The sequence below is a fragment of the Cebus imitator genome, unplaced genomic scaffold, assembly GCF_001604975.1.
Source record: "Cebus imitator isolate Cc_AM_T3 unplaced genomic scaffold, Cebus_imitator-1.0 Scaffold78, whole genome shotgun sequence".
Taxonomy (NCBI): domain Eukaryota; kingdom Metazoa; phylum Chordata; class Mammalia; order Primates; family Cebidae; genus Cebus; species Cebus imitator.
The window spans coordinates 7,358,835-7,375,513 of record NW_016107393.1 but is presented as its reverse complement, the minus strand read 5'-3'; positions in this window follow the sequence as shown (position 1 = coordinate 7,375,513).

Below are 16,679 nucleotides of genomic sequence, written 5' to 3'. Positions count from 1 at the left end.
ATTGCCTTATACCCAGAATTTGTCCAATTATCATTTCACATACTTTCATTCTTTGGTTGTCTGAGGTAGGAGAACAAAAATGTGACCTTCTATTCCCTGTATTCTGGAAGTATAAGTCCTAATAATTTTTTATGGAGATGTTGATAAACTGATTATACCTAATGGAGATGATGGGGAAATAAATGCAGCAAACCTCCATGGCAAGTGTATACCTATGTAATAAACCTGCATGATCTGCACATGTACCCCAGAACTTAAAATATAATAATAAATAAATAAATGTATATAAAAACACAAAGGAACTAAAATACCCAAAACTTTTAGTAAGGAACATATTTGAATGGTTTATATGACATATTTTCAAGATTTACTTTAAAACCACATGAGTCAAGACTATTATTTCCATAAAGACAAATAAATAGTAGAACAGAATAGATTATCCAAATACAGACCCACACATATATGGCCAATTGATTTTTGACAAAGAACCAAGGTAAGTTAATCAAGAAAAAACTGTAAAGCATCAGATGTCACTACTGTTGGAATAGGAGTAATTATGTTTGTTGAGAGTTAAAATCTGACTCTGTAGCAAATACAAGATTTTTAATACAACAAACAGAAAACTCTACTATTTTCTCTGCTTTAAAACAAGGCAGTAACTCTAAGTTTTCAATACATAAAGCATTGCTGTTTATTGAAACCAAAAGCTTTAATTCAACCCAGTGTAACAGGTATTAATTTATTTCCTACTACTATATGTGAACTCACCCTTTGGTTGCTTATATAATGATACCCATTCTTTGCTTATTCAGAATTATTTTGTACTAATTATGTGTACTCTTCAAAATCACTGCAAATTTAGGACATAACATTTATGTTTGAAAATATGTAGAAAGTTTGTGTTGCATTCCTTTTAATAGAGAACTTAGCCCATATAGAAGGAGGTAAATTAATATTAGTTTTCTTTATTTTTCAGCCACTACTTTTTCCTGCTCTCTGGTGTCCCAACTTCCTACCCTTGAAATTTCTGTATTCTAAGGTTCTCACGCTTTTAATCAAGAATTTAAATCTACTGATGTATGTATTAATTTTCAGCAAACCAAAAGTGCTGCCTTCTAAGGGTGACTACATTTTAAGTTAAACGAGTGATTCTTCTCTTGTGGAGTTTAAGATGTCTGCATATATTTTACTTATCCTTGTCGTATTAGTGCCCAACTCAGTATCTACCATTTAATTAATTTTTGATTAAAAAATGAGTTAATGAATGAGGACATTTTTCATGAAGTACAGTGTAGGGTTATCCAAATGCTGCCAGATCATTTGACTAACATATTCCCTGATATTAATTTTAAAAGGTGACATAAGTCATCATAAAGAATTTATAGATTTCAGAGATTCAATGTTTTCATGATAGTAGTTTGTTAATTCTATATAAAAGTTACACTTTTTAGCATCTGATGAAAATGCCAATAATGTCTGCCATTTGCATTTAGTGCAACCTAGCTATTTTGTTTCAATTTTAGCTTTTTCTATCACAAATGTTATTTTAGCTTTGTGAGTACATAGTAGGGGTATATATTTGTGGGGTACATATTCTGATACTGGCATGGCATGTGAAATAACCACATCATGGAGAATAGGGTATCCACCCCTTCAAGCATTTATTGTTTTAGTTACAAACAATCCAATTGTACATTCAAAATGTATAATTATTATTGACTATAGTTACCCTGTTGTAATATCAAACAATAGGTCTTATTTATTCTATTTATTTCTACCCATTAACCATCCCCACCTCTCCCTCAGGTCCTCCCTACCCTTCCCAGTCTCTGGTAACTATTTTTTACTCTCTATGTTCATGAGAGCAATTGTTTTGATTTTTAGATTTCACAAATAAGTAAGAACATTTGATGTTTGTCTTTCTCTACCTGGCTTATTTCACTTAACATAATGGTCTCAAATGCCACATTGCAAAAATTTGAATTAATCTTATGATTATATTCTTAATTTGTCTGTAGTGCTTTCAAAGTATAGCACAGATAATATTGTGGATGATTCATAAACACACATGGTTCCATAGTAAAGTAAGTTGGAGATGATCATTAAACAATAAATTTAGGCCAGGTGCTGTGGCTTACGCCTATAATCCCAGCACTTTGAGAGGCTGAGGTGGGCGGAACACGAGGTCGGGAGTTCAAGACCAGCCTGGCCAACGTGATGACACCCTGTCTCTAGTAAAAAAAACATAAAAATTAGCCAGGCATAGTGGCGGTGCCTGTAAACCTAGCTATTCAGGAGGCTGAGGCAGGAGAATCACTTGAACCCAGGAGGCAGAGGTTGTAGTGAGCTTAGATCGTGCCACTGCACTTCAGCCTGGGCAACAGCAGGAGACCCTGTCTCAAAAAAAATAAAAAAATAAAAAAACAATAAATCTTTCTTAAAGGTCCACAAATAACATGTTAAAATATTTAAGAAATTTTTCAATAAATATATTCAAACTTATAATTCATAATTTGTCATACTTTTTGATCTAAAAATAAAAATGTCTGATTACATAACAAACATTATCCTTATTTAAATATTGTGGGACCCATATGCTCATTGACATTCTTAGCAGTAAGGCATACTCTAGATAAGCAGGAACTCTTAAGTACTGAATAATCCTAGAGGGTCTGAACTGAACATGAGAGTGGGGCAGAAATTCCTATGGGTTTTAGGGGTTTTAAGCAGCAGAGCTAACTCTGTTTAGAATGATCACCCAGGGACAAATTGAGAATCAAAAAGAAGTTTACTAAAGGCATCAAATGAAAAGAGAAACAGAATTTATTCATGTATAAAATAAACATCATTTGTTCTCTCAATAATATTGATTGTAGCCTGTCTTACACTGAATCTTCTACTAGATGCCCAGGGACACAATAATGAGTGACTCAGACATTAACCATGATCTCATGGAGGTTAAGGTCTTTCTTGTTTTAGGAGTTCAAGAAAATAAGTTTATGAGAAAAAGACAATCTCTATTCAGAGAAAACATGTTTCAAGTCCCAAAAGTGAGAAAGTATTTTTGAGGAATGGAAAAAATTATACCACGGTAGAAGTAAAAAATAAAAAAAAGGTTAGTGAAAGTGAGGCTAGAATTGTATAATCTCACAACGAAAACTAATCTGGTAGAAAATGTGTTATTACACAAAATGTATGGCAAACGAATTAATATACTTTATATATTGTAGTATTTTCATGTCTGTCTCATATACATGTTAAACTGTTCAATTCTCATATGAAGCATTATAATGATTCTGTTGCATGCTGGAAATGAAGTCAAATGGATCATGACAATCAAATATCACTTTTATCACCTGAAGAAAATAACTATATGTACCTGTTTTAAAGAGTTTTAGATTATTTATTGCTTGTGATAAACCATATTCAGACATTTTCATCACTTAATAACTTTTAAAATCAGGCTTTATTTAGTACAAAAAAAAGAAAGAAAGTATAAAGAAGGAGAGAGAAAGAGAGAAAGGAAGAGAGGGAGGGAGGGGAATGGTAGAGTGGAAGGAGGAAGGAAGGAGGACAGTTTGTCATATTTCTAGCTTCATTCAAATCTCAGGAAGATCCTTACACATTTAGTCTAGAAAGCCAGGAACAGATACAGAATCACTCTAAAGACATGGAAGATAATTTCAGGTTCATTACCTCTGTGGTAAAGCTTTTCAGGTCTAAGTTCAGTTTTTTATCTTTAAATAACTGATGAACTGGTAGTTTTGAATTCTCCCTTTTTTCCTCATGATGATTTACTGCACAATTTGAACAAGCTGTAATTTAGGTCAACTATGAACAAGCATGTAGTATGTCAGCTTATATAAAGTCAATAATCGTATTTTAAATTTCATCATCACTATAAACAATAAATATGAGCTCATTCATCATAGAAAAAAATGTTTATTCTTTTAAAATCTTCAGACCTCCTGGCACAGAGTTGAATTTCACAGACTCTCTTTAAATGCTTGCTGAATTAAGCATTTACAGGTAGGCTTTAAAACTGGTCCCAAATTTTCACCCTTCCTTTCATTCTCTCATTTTGCTAGGTAACTTTGTAGTATTCTGTCATATTGATTCTGGGCCTATATATACGAACTTCTTCAGGCAATGGGATGCTAAATGTACAAGCAGAGGCTTGAATATGCTTAGACATTTGCTCTCTACCTTTTATGCTCTTGGGTGTTTGCCATGCTTTTGTGTGCATGCATAAACAGCCAAAGAAAGTCCTGGCCTATCTCACAAAACACTACATTAGGGAGTAAAGCCCACCATCTAGTCGCCCTAGCCAAAGACAACTTAGATTAGCCAATAGCCAGCCAACCTCTAAAATTTTGATTAAATTTAAGCTTCATCAACTGAAGCACCTTACCAATCCCCAGCTGAGTCCAGATGTGTAAGCAATCAATGCTTATTGTTCTATTATGATAGGGTTTTGTAGTGGCTTGTCACTCAGCATTATTGTGACAAGTGAACACTCATACAGGTGCAAAGACATTCAGGTGCATTTTTCCCTTTGATATAGATAGAAAAAAGTGAAAGCCTTTCTAATAGAAAAGATAAAAACCCTCCCACGTTTTGAATGTTTTATTTGCATTTAAAAGATAGATTTAACTTGACGTCTATATATTAATCTACATTTAGGGTATTTCCCGGTGTTTCAACAACATAATACTAAAAAGTGATAAGAACTGGTTGAAGAACAAAGGAATAACAATGCAGCAAAGAAAAAGACTTGGGGAAAACCAGGACATATATAGTTTCCCCCAAATAGACTTATGTAAGAAAGATTGTATTCATTTTTTCTGTTGCTCCAGAAAGAAAAATAGAAGCAAATATGTACAGGTGTGTATCCTATGGAGAAAAAAGTAACTAAAAAAAAAAGTACTCAACATTTTGAGAACTCTAACAATAAAATATAATCAGAAATTCAGTATACTAGGTTTTTGCCAAAAGTCAGGAATAGCTTAAATAAGCTAGACTTGATTTTGTTTCTTTTAACATAAGCAATGAGGTAGAAATTTCAGAATACAAAGAGGCTAAAGGAGAGTCATCAGCTATGCTCCAAATGCTATTATGCAATGTTCAAATATTACCACAATAGTGTCAGCTATAGATTCAGAAGGAAATTCAGAAGGTTTTGCTTCAAATCAGATATCTGCTTCAAAGAGAAGAGAGCTGTTTTGTTCTTTAAACATTCTTCCCTGCAGCAAAAATAACTGGCAATGATGATGTCCGATTCCAGCCCCATTATGTCTTTTAAGGTGGGTCCAAAGCTAATTAAGAGTAACAATAAAGATCTACCTAGTACAATTTTTGAATACATTTTTCAGTAATGTGCAACTCTTGCAAAGTTCTATTTGTTGCAATAATAGGAAATATGTATTTCTGAGAAAAGTACAAACAGATGATGTTATTTACTGGATAAAAGGAATTAACAGTCATAACTTTCTTTTTTTTTTAGTTTTCAATAATATTTTTAAAAATTATAATTTTTAAGAGACCACAGGACTATAAAAGATAATTTGATCAGTGGGTTCCTAGAACCATGATTAATCTTGTTAGAAATACTGGAAAACTAAATTCGCATTCAAGTAAAAGATGAGACTTAGATCAAAATTCTAAAATTCATAGTTAGAGAAGAAGAATAGGTTCCAGTGTCCCATTAGACAGTAGGGTGACCATAGCTATTAATTACATATCGGAAATTTCAAGATAGCAGAGGAGAAAATTTTGAATATTATCACCATAAAGAAATGAAATGTTGAAGGTGACAGATATGCTAATTACCTTGATTAATCATTATACAATATATCCATGACTTGAAATATCACATTACACCTCATAAATATGTACAATTATGTCAATTATAAATAAAATAAAATGTAAAAAAATAAAAATAGTTTAGAATCAAGTTTATAAGCATCATGTTTTACTTACTAAGGAGTGCTAAAGGGAAAAGTGTCTACTTATTTGATCTATTTACTATAAAAAAAACTGCAAATTTGAATATCTCCTAGATATCAAAGTGAGAATACTTATGATAGAGTCATATTCTGCTTCTATATAAACAGGCCTTAGTCATGGAGGTCTAGTTGTAATAAAAGGTATCTTAAAGAGGTATTTATTTACATGGGTGAGTAAGAAAGGAGCTGATTAAGATTGGGATTTGATGGTAGGAAGAGGGGGAAAACAGATGAATTCCTACCTAAACTACCATTGGCAGTTCTAATCCTTAGGAAACAGCATTCCATTCCGAAGAGTGCTTCTAGTGTTGGCAAAACTAATATTCTGAAAGTTTCCACTTGGTTGTATTCTAATAGGTCAATGATTGACAAGGATATTCAAGTCACTTCTTATGCCATATTTACTTTGCTTTCAAATTTTATAAATATTTGGTAGCATATTAAACATCACAAAAAGGAATGGTGACAGCCTCAGCTATCAGTTTTAAGTTCTATCGTGAAATAAGACCACTGTATGAAATGTTAGGAACAGAGAGGTTTGGTTGATATCCTCAAATACCCCGCATGAAGGAAGCACAGTAAACTGTACCGAGGACTATTAAAAGGGCATAGGCAGTATTGATGGCAAGCCAGTGGCTCAAATGGATCTGAGCACCAGGTTAAGGAAAAGCAGTTGGGCATCACTAAGAGTGCAAGAAGACAATGGATATATTGACAAGAGCCACTGTGAGCTGGTGCCAATAATTAAAGTCCATGTGGGCTGATTATTTCTCAAGGATACCACCATAAAATGACTGTGGACATATTTTTTCATGAAACATTACAACACCATAAAAGCCACAGGAATACATGTTCTACAACAGAAATAAAAAGATGAGGGAGAAAAATCTGAATTTGACTAAACTTAATTCTAAAATATACTGTATTCTCAGTGAACATCTTTGGAAGTAAAATTTCTGAGGATTTAAAACCTTCTTCTGTCAAGGAAAATGGGAGCTGGAAATAAAGATTAAGCTTGGTTTTCCGAAAAATTTAAAAAATATTTTTTGCATTGCTAAGTTTTTGATCTGTAAAATTGTTAAAATACGTTTAAAATTTTATCTTTATTTAACAATGTTCTGGGAAGTTACATAACTTCCCATACATAACCATTTTAAAAAATAAGATGGATTTAGTGTGATACACACTTAGCATATTGATCAGTAATATGAAAACTAATAAACATTTATTGTTTTCTATTTCTTGATTTCTATAATTTTATTCACAGTCAGCACTATTAAATATAATTAGAGTAGAATATTACAATCACCCCGATTACTTTCTTTTAATTTATCATCCTGTCATTTTTAATGTCTCTCATCTTCTCTACTTGTAGTAAAGAGAAAAGGAAATGAAAAAATGTAAAGGAAAAAAATAAAATGTACGTTTCAATCACAGGTGAATAAAAGAGGTTAGAGAAATTAAAAGGCTTTAATCACAAAAGGGTTGTGTGTTTCACTACAAGTAAAAGAAGACTTGAATCAAAACATTTGTTAAAGCAGTAATTTGATTTATTATTTAATAAAACAATCAGCACTAAGGAAGAACAGCTCAAGGGATGTGGCAATAGCATCATCAAGGATGCTAGTTATCTCTCTCTGTTAACCTCAACATTTTAGCTTAGTTTATCTCAGAATTGGAAAATGGTCAATGCAGTCCAGAGCATTACCTACAGAAATAATCATGTTCTGTGGACAGAAGTAAAACCATTAAACCATTTTCTCTCTCGCTTCCCTTTCACCCATGGCAGTTCTTCAGTGGACTGTCATATGCTTCTGCCTAACCACCCCCCACCCCCGCAACAAAAAAAGAATGAAAAGAAATGAATGAACTCTCTGCCACTATCCCACAATTAATTGAAAAAGGCTGAGATGAGGAGTCACAAGAATGAACAATGGTTAGCAATAGTTTCTTTCTTGGAACTTGAGAGGAATAAAGGCTGCTCTAAGTACATTTTACATTCTCTCAGGTAAATGTAACAAAAGCAACTATTTCATCTGGATCTCAGAAAATGAAGGGCAGAGTGATTTTCAACTGCTACTCTTTTAACAATCCAACAAGGTCGGAGTTACAAAAAGTTAGCTATCAACCTGTCACATAAAAGAAAACTAGATAAAGGTTAGCATATTTCTATGAACTTGTCAACACACTTTCTAAACTGAATGATTAGAACTCACCAAATCATAAAATTAAAAAAAAAAAAAAACTCAAAAGACTCATGAACTTGTTAAAATTTTAGTTTATATCCATTCTGCATTATGAAAAAGAATAAAAATTTTGCATTAATTTTCTTAGTTTGAGGCAATCAAGTACTTTGAATATTAAAGTATTTAAAGATTGTATCTACAGATGAGAAGCTAATAAATAAGTGATATGTTAAATATTATCTTAGAAGTAACCACATTCTAAAAGTGACCTCTGTATGCTTTTCATTGGTTATATCACATGTCAAGAAAAACTGGTGAAGAAAAACAACAAGAATTAGGTTATCAAAATAAAAAGTCAGTTTTCACTCCAATAAGATGTCTCCTACATGTTATTAGAGGAGTAGAGACATGTTATCACCCAAAAAAAACAATATATTTGATAAAACAAAGTAAACTTAGAAAACCCTGCTGCACCATGGAAATAACATACTGCATATTTAACTTAAAAATCTCTTTATTTGCTTGATATTTTTACCATGATATTTGGTAGAAAATAATTGCATTCAAAGTTGATTAGCAAAGGTTATTTTGCATCTTGCAATGCAGCTTACCTGAGTAACCAGCCATGACATACAATTCCAGTGGCTCTTTAAACAGCAGGAAAATAAATTAGGTACAGTGTGTTGGAGAATCAAAGCTAAATGGGTCATAATTATGAAATATGTGTTATAATATTTTAATTTTCCTACAAGTAGGCAAAATGTTTTCATTGGAAATTATTGTTTAGGCTGGTAAATTCTGTATGAATACAAAAGCAAATCCTTTTATATGAGAGGGAAACAGGAGCACCCATGTAAGCAGATAAATGTTACATGCCTCAACTGTTAGAAGACACATTCCTTAAAAGAAAAAGAAAAATAACTAATTCTAAATACAAAATGACCATTTACACCAAGGAGAAATAAAAAAAGGAGGAAACTATTATATATATATATATATATATATATACACACACACACACACACACACACACACACACACACAGAGAGAGAGAGAGAGAGAGAGAGAGAGAGAGAGTAAATAAATAAAATATATATATATATATATATATCTCAGATAGAGCTACCCAGAGATTTCCGGGAGACACTGATTTAAACAAAACAAAAAAGACAAATTTAAAAAATACATACATGTAATCAGGGACCACTAAAAAGGACTGGAATCAATTTACAAAACTGGTAAATATTAAGAAGTCTAAACATTAAAGCTCTATTTGTCAACAAACAACAAAAATTACCAGAAAGAAAAATTGATTTTTATTATGCGATTATCAAGAGAGCAATAATGTTAGGGCTACTTTTTGGGAGATGATGAAATCACATTTCTAAAAGGCAAAGAAAAGGCACAAGTCTTTACTGTAGTTAGACAGAAAAAATGCTAATAGCTGAGAGTGTAAGTATAACAACTAGAGACATGTAAAGGCAGAATTGGAGGTCTCAAAGATTAATGAGTGTGCTGTCAACAAAAGTACTCAATAATAGATAGTATCAAGCATATACGGATTTTTAAACTACATGAATTTCTTATGTTCGTCTGATATTGAGAGTCTATTACTCTAGCATGATAGTTGATTTGGTTTCCTGAATTAATAGGAGTGCTGTAATCTGCAAAAAACCACATTGCCATGTGTGTACCTATGCAACAATCCTGCATGATCTGCACATGTACCCCAGAACCTAAAAAAAAAAAAAAAAAAAAAAAAAAAAAGAGCATGTTTTACAGACTTCACAGGTAAACATGCATCAATGGAAAAAAGTCTCCTATTTTCAAGTTCAGCAGTAAGTTAGAGAATCTGTAGATTACATTTGGTTATACTTCTTTTCCTTTTGTTGTTTTCAGCTTCATAACGCCAATTGTGTTTTCTTAAATTATAGAATTATCAAAATTAAAGATGCTTCCTGTATGAGGCTTTTTAAACCTTGCTTACTAAACAATTGCCAGATATATACCTATCTGACATATAGGTGATAGGTAGTGATATATACCTATCACTAAGAATCACATTTTATAGGAATAACAGATACCATAAAGCAAAATATGCCTGAAAATGCAAGACAGAGAATCTAAAGTTGCATATTCCTTCTGAAAAATTAGAAATATGTTAATTAATATTCTTTTATAGCCTAATATATGTTAATCCAGGAATTTTGTTCACTGTAAGTAGAAGAATATTCATAAAATTTTCAAGTACTTTTCACTTGGTACCATCAGTCTGTATTGAAAGAGTAGAGTGATAATATTATTAACTGTAGCATGGACATGATGATTAGACATTCTTATTACCAGGTGAATGGATAGACTTTTAAAAACAAATAGACTTAAAAACTGATATAGGAATAAGTGTACACTGGTACATTGATAAAATGCTTCTGAAATAACAAACTTTTCCCAGTAATTTATAGCAGATTTGTCAAATAAGTAAACCAAGAGCGCCTACATCATGCAAAGCGCAAAATCACACCAGCCTCTGTTTCTACAGACTTCTAGGACTCCAGATCCTAAAAAAGCATTGGCATATCAGATCTACTTTAACCTATATTCAAAAACAGAACACTATTTGGATTTTTGAAACACATAACTACTGCCAGCTGTTATTTACACTTCTCTCCATTTACACTTTTCCCTATACAGAGTAGCTGTTCTATCTAAATTAGAATCCTCTGCAACTTTCCATTTCTGTTTTATAGATAATTCTGCCAAGTACTATCAGCAGGGCCACACCTGGCTAATTATTGCAAACACACAGCATCTTTGCAGTCATAATTTTATTTCACATGTTCATGCTTTTCAGAAGCACATCATCTGCTGGCTGGCCATCATCTGCTCTTCCTCATCTAATCTCATTCTCCATACTCTATAATAGTTTCTTTGTGATATTCATGGTTTCCAGGGGTGTAACTGGAAAAAAAAAAATCTGTCTCCTATCTTCAAGTTTGGTAGCAAGTTAGAGACTCTACAGCTTACACTTGGTTATGCTAATTTTCTTTGTTTGTGGTTGCTTTCAGCTTAACTGTAATGTTGATAGCAAGAATTAAGTTTTGAGTATCACTGCATCCTAGAAATGATCACAGTGGCCAGCATAATAATAAGTCATCAATGCATATATGCTGATTGAAAGAACAAATAAATGGATGAACACATAAATGGATTAAATATAACTAATGTATAAAATGCAAATAATAGAAGTGAATAATCTCTAATACTTTTGGAAGTTTCTAATTTGTTAAATAACGTGAGTTAAATAATGCTGTATAAAAGTGACTGTATCCTAAAAAAGATTTATATTTCACCTGTAATGCCTAGTATTCTCAAGAAATAACAAAACATGCAGTGTCTAAACTTTTTTGTAAAATCAAATGTTATCAAAATTTTTTAACAAAACGATCTATTCTCAACACAGTTTTCTCTTTCTTCTATGTTTACACTGTATCACTTAAAAATTATAAGAACAGAAGATGGCCAAATAGGAACAGCTCCAGTCTGCAGTTCCCATCAAGACCAATGCTGACGGTTGGTGATTTCCACATTTTCAACTGAGGTACCTAGTTCATCTCACTGGGACAAGTTAGGCAGTGGATGTAGCCTACAGAGGGTGAGCACAAGCAGAGTGGGGCATTGTCTCACCCTGGAAGTGCAAGGAGGGGACCTTCCTCTACCAGCCAAGGGAAGCTGTGAGGGACTGTGCTGTCAGGCCCAGATACTATGCTTTTCCATGGTTTTTGCAATCCATAGACCAGGAGATTCCCTCATCTGCCTACACCACCAGGGTCCTGGGTTTCAAGCACAAACTGCGTGGCTGTTTGGGCAGACACTGAGCTAGCAGCAGGAGTATTTTTCATACCCCAGTGGTGCCTGGAACCCCACAAAGACAGAACTGTTCACTCACCTGGAAAGGGGGATAAAGCCAGGGAGCCAAGTTGTCTTGCTCAGTGGGTCCCACTCCCAAAGAGCCCAGCAAGCTAAGAACCACTGGCTTGAAATTCTCACTGCCAGCACAGCAGTATGAAGTCAACCAGGGATGATCAAGGTTGGTGTGAGGAGGAGCATCCACTATTAATGAAGCTTGAGTAGGCAGTTTTCCCCTGACAGTGCTAAGGAGTGCAGGAAGTTTGGACTGGGCAGAACTCACTGCAGTGTGGCAAAGTGACTGTGACCAGAGTGCCTCTCTAGATTCCTCCTCACTGGGCAGGGCATCTCTGAAAGAAAGGCAGCAGCCCCAGTCAGGGGCTTAAAGATAAAACTGCCGTCTCCCTTGGACAGAGAACCTGGGGGGAAGGTGCAGCTGTGGGTGCAACTTCAGCAGACCTAAACATTCCTGCCTGCTGGCTCTGAAGAGAGCAGCAGATCCTGACAAGGAGGATTCTCCCAGCACAATGCTCAAGTTCTGCTAAGGGACAGACTGCCTCCTCAAATGGATCCCTGACCCCCGTGCCTCCTGACTGAAAGATTTCCCTGCAGGGGTTGACAGACACTTCATACAGGAGAGCTCCAGCTGGCATCAGGCTGGTGCCCCTCTGGGATAAAGCTTCCAGAGGAAGGAGCAGGCAGTAATCTTTCCTATTCTGCTGCCTCTGCTGGTGATACCTGGGCAAACAGGGTCTGGAGTGGACATCCAGCAAACCACAGCAGACCTGCAGCAGAAGGGCCTGACTGTTAGAAGAAACAATAACAAAGAGAAAGCAACAACATCAACATCAACAAAAAATACCTCCACACAAGAACCCCAACCAAAGTTCATCAAACTCAAAGATCAAAGGTAGATAAAACCATGAAGATGAGGAAAAAAAANAAAAAAAAAAAAAAAAAAAAACCAGTGCAAAAATGCTGAAAATTCAGAAAACCAGAATGCCTCCTCTCCTCCGAATGATCACAACTCCTCTCCAACAAAGGCACAAAACTGCATGGAGAATGAGTTTGATGAGTTGACAGGACTAGGCTTCATAAGGTGGATAATAACAAACTTCTCTGACCTAAATGAGCATGTTCTAAAACAATGCAAGGAAGCTAAGAACCTTGACAAAAGGTTATAGGAACGGCTAACTAGAATAACCAGTTTAGAGAAGAAAATAAATGACCTGATGGAGCTGAAACACAGCATGAGAACTTTGTGGAGCATACACAAGTATTAATAGCCTAATAGATCAAGTGAAGAAAGGATATCGGAGATTGAAGATCAACTTAAAAAAATAAGGCATGAAGACAAGATTAGAGAACAAAGAATGAAAAGGAATGAATAAAGCCTCTAAGAATATGGGATTGTGTGAAAAGATCAAACCTACAATTAATTGGGATCCCTGAATGTGATGGGGAGAACCAGGTGGGAAAACACACTTCAGGATATTATCCAGGAGAACTTTCCCAATCTAATAAGACAGGCCAACATTCAAATTCAGGAAACACAAAGAACACCACTAAGATACTCCTTGAGAAGAGCAACCCCAAGACACAATCATAAGATTCTCCAAGGTTTAAATGAAGGAAAATATTAAGGGCACCCAGAGAGAAAGGTCAGGTTAGTCAGGTTACCTACAAAGGGAAGCTCATCAGAGTAACAGTGGCTCTCTCTGTAGAAACCCTACAAGCCAGTAGGTACTGAGGGTCAATATTCAACATTCTTAAAGAAAAGGATTTTCAATGCAGAATTTCATATTTAGCCAAACTAAGCTTCATGAATGAAGGAGAAATAAAATCCATTCCAGATAAGCAAATGCTGAGGGATTTTGTCACCACCAGGCCTGCGTTACAAGAGTTCCTGAAGGAAGCACTAAATATGGAAAGGAAAAACCAGTACCAACCACTGCAAACACACACCAAAATATAAACACCAACAACACTATGAAGAAACACCATAAACTAGTGTGCAAAATAACTAGCTAGCATAATGATGACAGGACCAAAATCACACATAACAATATTAACCTTAAATGTGCATGGGCTAAATGTCCGAATTAAAAGACATCAGACTGACAAATTGAATAAAGAGTCAAGATGCACTGGTGTGCTGTATTCAGGAGACTCATCTCACATGCAGGGACACACATAGGCTCAAAAAAGAGATGAAGGAATATTTATCAAGCAAATGGAAAGAAAAAAAAAAAAAAAAAGCAGTGTTGTAATCCTAGTCTCTGATAAAACAGACTTCAACAAAGATCAAAAAAGACAAAGAAGGGCATTACATAATGGTAAAGGGATCAATGCAACAAGAAGAGCTAACTATCCTAAATATATATGCACCCAATACAGGAGCACCTAGATTCATAAGACAAGTTCTTAGAGACCTACAAAGAGACTTAGACTCCCACACAATAATAGTGGGAGACTTTAACACCACATTGTCAACATTAGACAGATAAAAGAGAGAGAAAATTAACAAGGATACTCTGGACTTGAACTAAGCTCTGAACCAAGTGGACCTAGTAGACATCGACAAAACTCTCCACCCAATATCAACAGAAGATACATTCTTCTCAGCACCACATCACACCTACTCTAAAATTGACCACATAATTGGGAGTAAATCACTCCTCAGCAAATGCAAAAGAATAGAAATCATAACAAATAGCGTCTCAGACCACAGTGCAATCAAATTAGAATTCAGGATTAAGAAACACACCCAAAACTGCACAACTACATGGAAACTGGACAACCTGCTCCTGAATGACTACTGGTTAAATAATGAAAATAAAGCAGAAATAAAAAAGTTATTTGAAAGCAACGAGAACAAAGAGACAATGTTGTAGGATCTCTGGGACACTGCTAAAGCAGTGTTAAGAGGGAATGTTTTGTTTTGTTCTGAGATGAAGTCTCTCTCTGCCGCTGGGGTGGAGGGCAGTAGCACAATCTCAGCTCACTGCAACCTCTGCCTCCCAGGTTCAAGGGAGTCTCCTACCTCAGCCTCCTGAGTAGCTGAGATTATAGTATATGCCACCACATCTGGCTAATTTTTGTATTTTTAGTAGAGACAGGGTTTCACCATGTTGGCCACGATGGTCTTGGTCTCTTGCCTTGTGATCTGCCTGCCTTGGCTTTCCAAAGTTCTAGGATTACAGGTGTCAGCCTCTGTACCAGGGAAGAAGGAATTTTATAGCAGTAAATGCTCACATAAGAAAGTGGGAAAGGTTTAAAACTGACAAGCTAACATCACAATTAAAAGAACTAGAGAAGCAAGAGGAAACAAATGTAAAAGCCAGCAGAACACAAGAAATAACTAAGATCAAAGCAGAACTGAAAAAGATGGAGACACAAAAAAAAAACCTTCAAAAAAATCAATAAATCCAGGAGCTGTTTTTTTTAAAAGGTTAACAAAATAGATAGACTGCTAGCCAGACTAGTAAAGAAGAGAGAAGAATCAAACACAATAAAAAATAATAAAGAGGATATCACCACTGATGCTGCAGAAATACAAGCTACCATCAGAGAATACTATAAATACCTCTATGCAAATAAACTAGAAAATCTAGAAGAAACTGACAAATTCCTGGCCACATACACTCTTCCAAGACTAAACCAGGAAGACGTCGAATCCCTGAATAGACCAATAACAAGTTCTGAAATTGAGGCATTTACCAATAGTCTACCAAACAAAAAAAGCCCCGGACCAGACAGATTCACAGTCAAATTTTACCAGAGGTAAAAAGAGGAGCTGGTACCCTTCCTTCTGCAACTATTTCAAACAATAGAAAAAGAGAGACTCCTCCCTAACTCATTTTATGAGGACAGTATCATCCTGATTCCAACACCTGGCAGAGATACAACAACAAAAAAAGACACTTTCAGGCCAATAGCCCCAAGGAGCACTGATGCGAAATCCGTCAGTAAAATACTGGCTAACAGAATCCAGCAGGACATCAAAAAGCTTATCTACCATGATCAAGTCTGTGTCACCCTGGGATGTAAGGCTGGTTCAACATACACAAATAAATAAATGTAACCCATCACATAAACAGAACCAATGACAAAAGCTACATGATTATCTCAATAGATGCAGAAAAGGCCTTCAATAAAAATTAAACACCCCTTCATGCTAAAAACTCTCAATAAACTAGGTATTGATGGAAAGTATCTCAAAATAATAAGAGATATTTATGACGAACCCATAGCCAATATCACAATGAATGGGCAAAAGCTGGAAGCATTCCTTTTGAAAACCAGCACAAGACAAGACAAGGATGCCCTCTCTCACCATTCCTATTCAACATAGTATTGGAAGTTCTGATCAGGGCAATCAGGCAAGAGAAAGAAAGAGTATCGAAACAGGAAGAGAGGAAGTCAAATTGTCTGTGTTTGCAGATGACACGATTGCATATTTAAAAAATATATCTCAGCCCAAAAACTTGTTCAGCTGATAAGCAACTTCAGGAAAAGGAACCTGACACGTGGATAGAACTAAGCTCTTCAGGTGAGATGATGGCAGTAAAGAGATAGGGCC